The sequence below is a fragment of the Hesperophylax consimilis genome, chromosome 9 (assembly GCF_061612785.1).
Source record: "Hesperophylax consimilis isolate HC1 chromosome 9, BYU_Hcon_1.0, whole genome shotgun sequence".
Taxonomy (NCBI): domain Eukaryota; kingdom Metazoa; phylum Arthropoda; class Insecta; order Trichoptera; family Limnephilidae; genus Hesperophylax; species Hesperophylax consimilis.
This window is the reverse complement of record NC_142844.1, coordinates 29,444,802-29,455,292: the sequence shown is the minus strand read 5'-3', so window position 1 is coordinate 29,455,292 and position 10,491 is coordinate 29,444,802.

Sequence of the window (10,491 nt, the reverse complement as noted above, 5' to 3'; positions counted from 1 at the left end):
GATGTGAATATTAAATAATTAGTATTAGACATCTGAACGAGCGGTAGCTACCTACGTAGGTGTGGCTTTAAATGGTGTATCAGCAACGCGTCTGTTTCAATTGCACCATTACACTTCCATTACATTAAGTTTAATTTATGTATCAATGTGATATAAAGTCAAATATGCAAGGCCTTTAAACGCAATCAATCAACTTCACGCATCCGTACCGGGAGCACCGATTTTTTAAATAATAAACTTATTTGACTGGGGCGGAAACGCACCCGCAACCTCCCGACCCAAAGTCAAATGCGTAGAACGTTGCACTGCGGAGGCCATTATCATTTATGCGTACATATTGTAAGACGACATTATTATAATTTAAATAAAGTATTTTTTAATTTATCGTTCTGTCTTTTTTTTGTCGTATTGTTACACTTGTGCGAGGTGCAGTCCAGTCAAGGACTATGTCTCGCGACCTGAGGGTAAGTCACCTGGGGGATGGTTTTTTTCTGCCCTAATGCTTGGGCTGCCTTGACAACTTGGGGGCTTTAAAATACTATGCTTTTTTGTATTTTATACTATATTTTTTGTATTTTCGACTGAGTTTTTGTCGGTATTAGTTTAGGATTTAACTAATCGAATACTATGTTTTTTTGTATCGGTTGTACTTGAAAGTTCTTTTTTTAGAGCCAGCATTAGGGTGTGTAGATGATGGATACTGGGTGGGGGTAGGAAGGGTTCTCGTAGGGGCTAGGTTAACCTAGGCACGAGATGCTAGGGTTCGGGTGGGAAGTTAATTTTTTATAGAATGGTATGGCTAAATCCACCATGTGTTTGCGGAGTGGGGGGATGTTCGAGCCTTTACTAATGATGCTGTTTATTCGTACGAACCAAGGGCTTTTGGTGTACCGTCTGAGTGAGGCATTCTGGAATTGCTCGAGTCGCTTTGTGTTTCCGCTGGCCCATATAGGGCTAGCGTAGGTAATGATGGGGCGGATTTGGGATTTGTATATGAGGAGTTTATTGGATAGTGAGATTTTTGAGTTTTTGTGTAGTAGTGGTGATAAAGCGCCGGCGGTTTGCCGGGCTTTTGTTAAAGTGTTTTTGATGTGTGGTGACCAAGTTAATTTCCTGTCTAGTGTGACTCCAAGATATTTGGCGGTCTTTTGCCATGGTATGACTTGGCCGTACATCGTGATGGTCCCTCGCTGAGCGGTAGTTCGTTTAAGTAGACGGCTACGCTCTTTGAGGGATTGACGTCTATACGCCAGCGGTCGTACCACTCTTGGAGTCTGTTTACGTCTTGCTGAAGGCGATGTGTAACCATCCTGGGCGAACCGTGGGTAACCATGAGGGTTGAGTCGTCGGCGTAGAGCATTACTTTAGAGTTCGTATCGTTCTGTCTGTCCGTCTGCACTGGTGAGAGGCCACCATTCAGGAACAAGAACTTGCTTGAAATGACTTTAGCTGTATTTAGTAATTAAATCGGGTAGCACTCAACCTACCTCTTCCACTTATTTGTTTTATGTAAAAGTGCACAAGTGTCCTAACTACTCCCAACCGTCTGGAACCAGTGTAACTATGGCATCCCCAATTGGGGTATTGTGTGAGGCTGAAGGTAGCGGGGAAGGAAAGTAGATGGGGAAGGGGAAGGGTGGGAAAGTACCTAGCTATTCAGATCAATCAGATCTGGTCACTAAACACGGACAAAACCATTTCAAGCAACGTTTCAATTCTGAATGGTGGTCTTAAACCAGGATGAAACTGAAAATATCTTCCACTCTGGAACGTGCCCAAAATATACCTTCCAATCCATCACTTCTCCATCCTTCCCCGATTGGGATGCGATAATTCCACTGACTCCGGACAATTCAAAGTGTTGTGCGATATCACATCGTAAATAAAGCTTTATTACTTGCAATTTTAAACAACTAAGTACAAATCAACTACAACTACTAACCCTATGCTAAAAAATCTGGACCTGACTATGAGAAAAAGTTTTTGTTACGTTTATCTTTATAACAAGGGTAAAAGAGAATAACTATCCCGCAGCCAAGTGGGGGAGTAGGTATTACCCAAAATTACTATCCTCCTTATATTAGCTTGAATACTTGACATATCATTTTAGTATTTTACGTATTCCTGCGCAAATACATAAGTTACCATTAATAATTGACTGAATAATTGGGATTTCAATAGTTTAAAAGCCCATAAGACAGAAAAAATCATGGGGTCGTCGGAAGACCCACTTGGTTACAGACGTTTTGTTTGGCATCTTGGCCTATAGAGATAAAGGGCAGATTTAATTTGATCGTTGGCTATCAGGAAGCACTTGTTGGTGCATGTGGTTCAGCCACTGAGAGCTCTGTTGTAACATCCCTTTCCGATACATACCTCGTTTATGAGAAAGACGGAAAGGTTACAACGGAACAATTAGCGTTATGCCCCTATTGAGTTTAATTCACAATTTGCATGCATGAATATTCAACATGCTCCGATGCATTCTCACCATAAAAATGAATGGTTCTTCTAAAATTCCACCATTCCTCTTTACAACAAGTTGTTTATAAGCCAATGACCAAAGCGACGGTCAATGTTCCCAAGGAAAACTGCTATATAGACCGTTTTTTCTATATCAAGTCATAAAAACTGATAAAATTGAACCGTGTTCGTACCACTGCAACGCTCTAAATACGCTGTACTTACTTACCGACAATATCTTCATATTTTTATATGTAGGTACGCGGAACAATAACAAAAATGAAATCTACATGGAATATTTTATTATAATTTGTTGTTGTCACAACGCTTGCAAAACTAAATAACGCCTTTAAAAGTTCGTATAGATAAAAATATCATAAAAAGTAGCATGTTCTACGGACTGGTTCCAACCTAGTCGACTTGTATATTAAAATTGATTTCATCAGAAAAAACTTATGCACAAATATATAGTTATCTCATTATATAGTAAAATTATGTATTCAAGAGGTGATTACTCATGATGGTAGAAATAAAAAAAATCATTTATTTATTGTTATTAAGTTTAATTTGTAAAACTCCATTTTAATTTTTATTTTTTATATATTCAATAATATTGTTATTGGGTTTATAAAAACAATCAGTTCAAAACAAAGATTTTTTTACCATAAACATCGTTTTTAATAATTAATACTTAATGTTTTGTTTGAGGATTGAACCTTTCTCCCCAGGGACTGGGTCGTGGCAGCTGTGAACTTTTAAAATGTCCTTTAAAACTAAAAAAAAACTTTTTGTTCTGCTTTTTGTTTCAACCGCGCTAACCGCTGAACCAAATCCTAATTGGGTAGGACCTACATTTATTTCGCATATTAACTGATGTAATGCCATCCAACTCAGAGGAATGCCTATTTGTTTGTGGGAAGTGGGTTAATTTTCACTTCCTAGATACCACCACTTAGTACTTTTTATTTTATTTTTTATTAACAATATAAAGTTTTTTTACATGTTTTTTTTCGATTTCTGCCTCACTAGGATAAACCTGTGTCGAGACAGACGTATTGAGTACATAAATTAATGTTTACATATTATTTGATACATATAATATTTCATAACATTAAATGACAATGTGAAAATGATAAAAAATAATAAATAATAATAATAAATGATAAATTGGTTAATCAGCATCTAGTACATACTTATGAGGGGATTTTTATAAAATTTTTGATGTTGGATCTGTCTTGGCTAATGATCCAAGACTTGATGTCTGTTTTATATTTCGAAAAAAATTCGTTCAGTCTAATGGCTAGTGGGAGAGCATTATATAGCCTTGTTGCAAAATATCTCAAATTTCTCTGGCCAAAAGTTGTTTTAGCGAAAGGGATTTATAAGAGATTATGTCCTTTGGTTCTAGTATCACGAGCATTTGGACATTGTCAAAAGTAGTTTTGTGTTTGAAGAGGTATGTTAGTATGTTTTTGGCATAAAGTTGCCTAATTTCCATAACACAGATTTCCTAAAGATTTCATCCCAGCTGCTTGTGATTGGTAGTTTGAGGATAATCTTTATTATAAGTTTCTGAGCTTTAGATATTGGATCAATGGCAGCAGCGTTTGCTTCTCCCCATGCTATACCATACTCCACATATTAAAGATTGACAAAGTGCATAGTAGATTGTTTTGAGCTGGCTTAGGTTGAGAAAGTTGCGAGTTTGTCTAAAAAAAATAATGAATTTTCTAAGTTTGTTTGCTGTAGTGGTTATATGTATGTTGTTTCTACTTCAAATTGCTGTCAAAAATAATACCTAAGTATTTAATTTTAGGAACCTGTTCTAAATAAGGACAATCACATGTTATCGTATTTATTCAATCATTAATTCATTCGAGAAAACAAAAGTGAATTTTAAATTGATTTAAGAAAGCTAAATAACTTTTTCGAAATTAATAACTATGCAAAATTATTTTTACAGTAGAATTTTTTTCCATAACTACTTAATCTGAAAACTATCTTAAAACATTGGAATTTCGAATAAAGTAATTTGACTTTTTCACTTGTACTATCATGTGAAATCACCTCAATTGTGCCTTGTATACTAGTTCATACAGGATGGTTGAATCTTAGCAAACCAGTATGCAATCATAACAAAATGATTGCTCTCGCAAATTCCTTTCCCTCCAAAATGTGACTTCACGGAGGGAAAACTCGTTTTCCCGCATGATTAGCTTTCGCCCATTCATTTAATTTAAATAATGTTACGTGATTCACATAATAACATTTGCTTACGAGCCTACAATTATCTGCTACATTAACTAAATTAATCATAAGGACAAAATTTACAGTGTATGAAAAATAAATGGGTGTTTAATTTTACATCGTGTGTCACATGCGCACAAGTATTGTAGTGGTCAAATCGTGCAATGCTTACGTAATACAGGGTAGGTACTATGATGGTATTAGGTACCTACACCTAATTGTATCACATTCTTTGTGAGTTTTCTGTGAATGATTCACAGTTCACAGCCAAACTAATACAAAGAAACGGAAGAGATATTTCATAGAGATATCCAATCAAATGAAGTCATGCATTTTACCAAATAATGCTTGAATACAATTTTCGAAGAACACAGAACTAACGAAATAGTTTAGTCTGAGATTTGAGAGATGTAATATTCTGGGCGTTAAATAAAAATAATTTTAAGTTTAGTAAGATATCTAAATCTAATAGTCAAATTCGATCGATTTCCAAATTTTTCTGTTTAAAGTGGTTATACTAGATGGGACGACTTATTTATATGATTGAAATGAAAATGTGATCTCTGGACAGATTTTGACCGTTGGATTTTCCCGACAAAAAAAATGTGAAGAAAATTTAAATCAAAGGAATCGTACTATCTGAAAAAATCACAAGTCATCACAGAAAACCGATATTTATGCTAAAACTCATAACTCATAACACATGTAAAACTTATAAGTAATATCATGTATGAATCATTATGAAACGAAGCCTTAACGAAGCTTTCAATTATTGAGGTCTGCGGCTGCTAGAATCACAAAGTTGTTATGATTTTGCAACAGCACACACTACCGACATGACACCCATAGATATGGCGTAGTTCGTAATAATATTATCGAACGTGTTAAGTATTGAGTACGAACGCAATGCTAGGAAATAATTATTATTTGAATGCGGTCAGGTGCCGCCATCGCCCTGGGCAAGGTCTCATCTCAAACTCGGAAACTGTGGCTGAATAATGTCCCATTCAGAGATTCAGATGACTATGAATCAGTGTCACAAGAATTTCTCTCTGCACCGCAGGCGGAATAAAACCAGACTGGTATTTCACTCTTTTACACAACCATCTGTGGATTTTTAGGACATGAGAATCTGAAAATAGTACACATTTCTATATTGACCAACAAACTTTTTCATTTATCTTCTCTTTCAAGCCTGGTTAAAAAATGTCTCACTTGCATCTCCAATATTATTAGTAGCGACGCCAACGACTGCAAATTAATTATTTAGAGTATCTTTGGGTGTATTGGTAATGTATGGATGGATAGAATGATTGGCATATTGGCTAATGCCTTTAATGGACTTTCTCCGCATTCGCCCAGTGATGAAAAGAACCATAGAAACCTTATCAAGGATAAAACAGCATTCCGTGTGTCCTCATTCACTTCCGACTTTTGTTCACCAAGCGGGGTCCTTCCGTGGGGTAGGTACCTAACACTTGCGTCATTCATTTAATTAATCGTCTGCAATCAACCTTTTTATGCTCAACCCTTCTAAGGGATTCTTGTGAGTTGACTGACTTACCAGAATGATTATGTTTTCTAATATCCGCTTGTGTCACCTGCATTTTGTCTGAACTTGTCTACGCTGGAAAAAAGGGGAAACATCAATAGTTGTTGCTGAAATAGAGTTAATTGCAATTTTTATTTCACTCCCAGCACATGAAAATATTGGATAGCCGAGATAACAGGGCAGGAAAGATTATTGTATAGGGTGCGAGATAAGTTTTTGCACTTTTTATATCACTCCTAAGGAGGAACTGTACGGGTGGGCGGCACCCAAAAACTCGCTTATTAGAATTTTTCTTCATGGATCGCTTCTCGGGTTAAATTTTTTTTTTGTAAAACATTTTTACAAACATAACAATTTCTATGGGATTGTTTGTGCTTATTTCAGATTTTAATATTTAAATCAAAGTGCCAGTGTAAATTTCATTGTTGATGAAAAAGTTAGAGGAGACCGTTTTAAATTCTAGAAAAAGGACTGCCACGGAGAAGAAGGAGCAAAGAGAACGTCGGAAAGATCCTGGCTTGTCGCTGCGCAAGCATTCGTCTGCTACGACCATAAATAAATCACTGTTCGACTGCTTCGACGATGCCTAGAAGCAGAAGACAACCCTGATCAACTTTGCATCGGCAAATGGACAAACAGGACATGGATGTAACAAAATGGGGCAACCTGCCATCGGGGCCGGCCCTACGCGGGCGCAATAAGGAAGTTGAGTGAAAAATATTTTGACTTATAAAAAATATGTTCATGTAGATCAAAAAATATCGATTCTAAATATATAAATATATTTCTATATTATTATTCTTACAATTAGTTAAACGTTCTTGAAAAAGCATTCAATAGCAATATACTGTATACGCTCCACGATTGGTCGAAAGAATTCTGTCGTCACATGTGTCGTGACTTGTACGTACAACGGAACACCTATGGTGCATCTCTTTCTATTACATGAGAGATGGTCGATTTAGATGAGAGAGGTGTATAGGCCAAAGGTTTATTTGGGTTTGTCAAATATATGTACGTATTTGTTATTATTATTATATGAAATGGATTTCTAAAGATACATATTCGTATAGTGCTTTATAATAATATGTTGTTTATTGCATAACTTAGATGTTTTTATTATTATACATGTCACAAAGCATGTGATACACTTCAGGCCGCCGGCCGCTCAGAAAAGTCTCACAGTGAACTGGGCTGTAAACCGTTATTTTACTTTTGGTCTTTACTTTTCTGCGCGGTGGTCCTGAATTCGCGCGGGGAACGTCAACAAGTAGCGACGGCGATACCGTACAAGTACCGTATCGGGCGTGAAAAGCAAATATTCTAACTTAAAATATTAATTTAACTATGAAATCTTAATCAATTTTCTTTTTTTTTAATAACATCAATTATAATAGACGGTTAACATTGGTAAAAAAATTACTGGAATTCCTTGTTGAAGAATTAATTTTTTTTCCATACATAATGCTTAAGCGACGTGGTTTTCACAGTTCTAATGACGTCACACTACACCCCGCCTGTTACCGCTCGGATTCCGCTCGTTTTGGCGGGCTTAATAAAATTTAAACTTTGAGAATTAATTTAACTATGAAAACAAACTTTAAAAAAAAAAAAAAAAATACCAGTATTTAAGTTTGAATGCGAACATTGATAAAAAAAAATAAAAAAAATGGACTCAACTTCCTTATTGAAGCAGTCCGCTCAGGGCGCCGAACTGTTAAAGCACCAAGGCGCTGATAATATCTAACACCTAAAGTCATATGCCTATGAGATTAATTTTCAGTAAAACGGCGTTACATCAAAATACAAATCGTTCGAATAATATTGATTACAGTGATCACCTACCTACAAGGAGAAAAATGTGTATTATAAACTAATTATTAGTAATATACACTCAGGCCGGGTTGTTTCGGAGAATTTGAACAGTTCATTAAATTTCAACGTTGAAAGATGTTTTCAAGTTTTGTTATTATTTCAGTTCTGTCAAGCAACTAGCCTATAATGATATAATAACAGAACTTGAATAGGACTTTCACAGAACCCGAAAATGAACGTTGAAATTTGATGAACTGTTCAAATTCTCCGAAACAACCCGTCCTTATTATTGTACTCCTGAACAACTTGCCTTTAACAATGTATTCATGTAAAAGCATTCACGCCGTGAATAAAATAAAATGAAATGAAAATTTTGAAGAGATTTAATTAACAATACTCATTTTTCTCCGTGATTTACTGATTTTGTGAAGGGGCGTCGAAATTTTACTTGCTCCAGGTGTCGTTCGGCTCAGGGCCAGCCATGCCTGCCATATATCCTATGTGACTACACCGCTGTTGAAGGCTGATTCGTGTTTCCTAACAAACTGTTATCGCGAAGAGGAGAAATATCAAGGCCCTCCCACAGCCCAGACTTGACACCACCCCGATTTTTAAAGGGATTATCTTGAAAGTCGGGTATACTTTAATAAACCGGTTACCATACCGCAACTATAGGCGAATATTTGACAAGAGATCATACGACATCGCTCGCGCTCGTGTCAGAATTTTTCAAAATTTTGATGCCAAATTCGGTTCAAACGCCTGTCGCGATGGTGGATAAAATAATATTAATTTTAAGAAATAAATTTTCTATTTGTCATATTTTATTAAAATAACCTAATTACTACGACTTGTATCCGTTTAAAATTTAAATTTTCTAGCGCAACCATAGAAGTTATCTGTCATTTACAGATGATTTCAACTCAACTAACAATTAGGTAGGTACCTACCTAAAAACCAATTTTTTGATCTCTGAATTTAAAGATCAGATTTCTGGGTATTTGTATTATTTTACTCTTGAATAATAATTACTGCTGACTAAAGTTTTTTCGCAGAATTATATTTGTTAAAATATGCATGAGGTAACTTACTAGATCAGGGGACGAATGGCTTGTTGTATTTCCGGATTCATGTAAGTTGCATGCGTAATTTTGTCAGATTCTATTGAAATTCTACTAGTACCTACCTACGATCGCGCTATAGTTATACCTACCTATAATGCGAGATATCAGTTAAGATTTGCAACATTGATTTTTATAAGGAAGCTGACACCTTTTTTATGTCTTATGTCATGTTTGATCTCTTCAGTGTTAAATGATAAAAAAGTATAATACCTGTAGGTGATCTGAGGTACCTAATTATAATAATATGTTTTTTCTTTCTCATCTCACACACTAATTATTAAATAAATCCATCAAAATATCCTTGATTAACGTAGCAAATGAGTCCAACCGAGTGGGTGCACAGCGAACTACACCTACCTACATATATTAGCTAAAGGTCGGCCACACAAACGGCAACTATCAAAGGAGGCCTAATTTTTTACTGCAATGCAGTTTTGATGCTGGAGAAATATGTTATAATGGTAACTTATGTATCACGGCTACCAAAATAATCATATTTTAATACAATATTTTGCTTGTTTTATGAGTGTTGAGCCATCTTTTGTTTACTTTTCCTTTGGCCATCTTTTCTATCAGTCTGTTCTGGTATTACGTAAGTGAAATTGGAGCGGGCTGCTCCATATTGCGCAATGCTGGGGAAATGCAAATGGTGAAAAGCCACAGTAATCTGTTACTCCTTCTAGTGAACATCATCAACTATTTAACACCACCAAAATTATAAGGGCTCCAGAATCTCCCAAATAGGTATGGCGGTATGAGATAATGCTTGGGGAAGTCTGTAAATGAATTGAAAGGTTTGTAAATAGTAATGGAGAAAAGTACCTACCTAAGTACTCCCATTGCATAAACCAATTTTCCAGTACCTACAAATCGCTGGTTAGTGTGTGTTTGTAGCGTAAACGTGACGCATTCATTAATATTTGAACCCACATAATGTGTTAGGCAAACTTCTTTACGATCAAGATAATATGTAACGAAAGTAAGCAACGTGACATCCTTATTTAACTGGAGCAATGAAAGCAAAATAAATTTAATATACAGGGATCTGATTATACAACACGTACACAATAAATAATTTTCGTAACAAGAAGCAAGTATCCAAACTTATTTGGATTCAATAAGATTTATTTTTATAATATCCCTCTTCGTCACATAGATAATAATAAAAATTAAATATAATCTGAATTCAAAGCTAACATGAACGCCAGGAAAGCACTTTTTTAAAGTTTTTAGAAGCAAGAAAATTTTGTGGGTTCACAATGGCAACACTTTTGCGCAATCGATCCAACT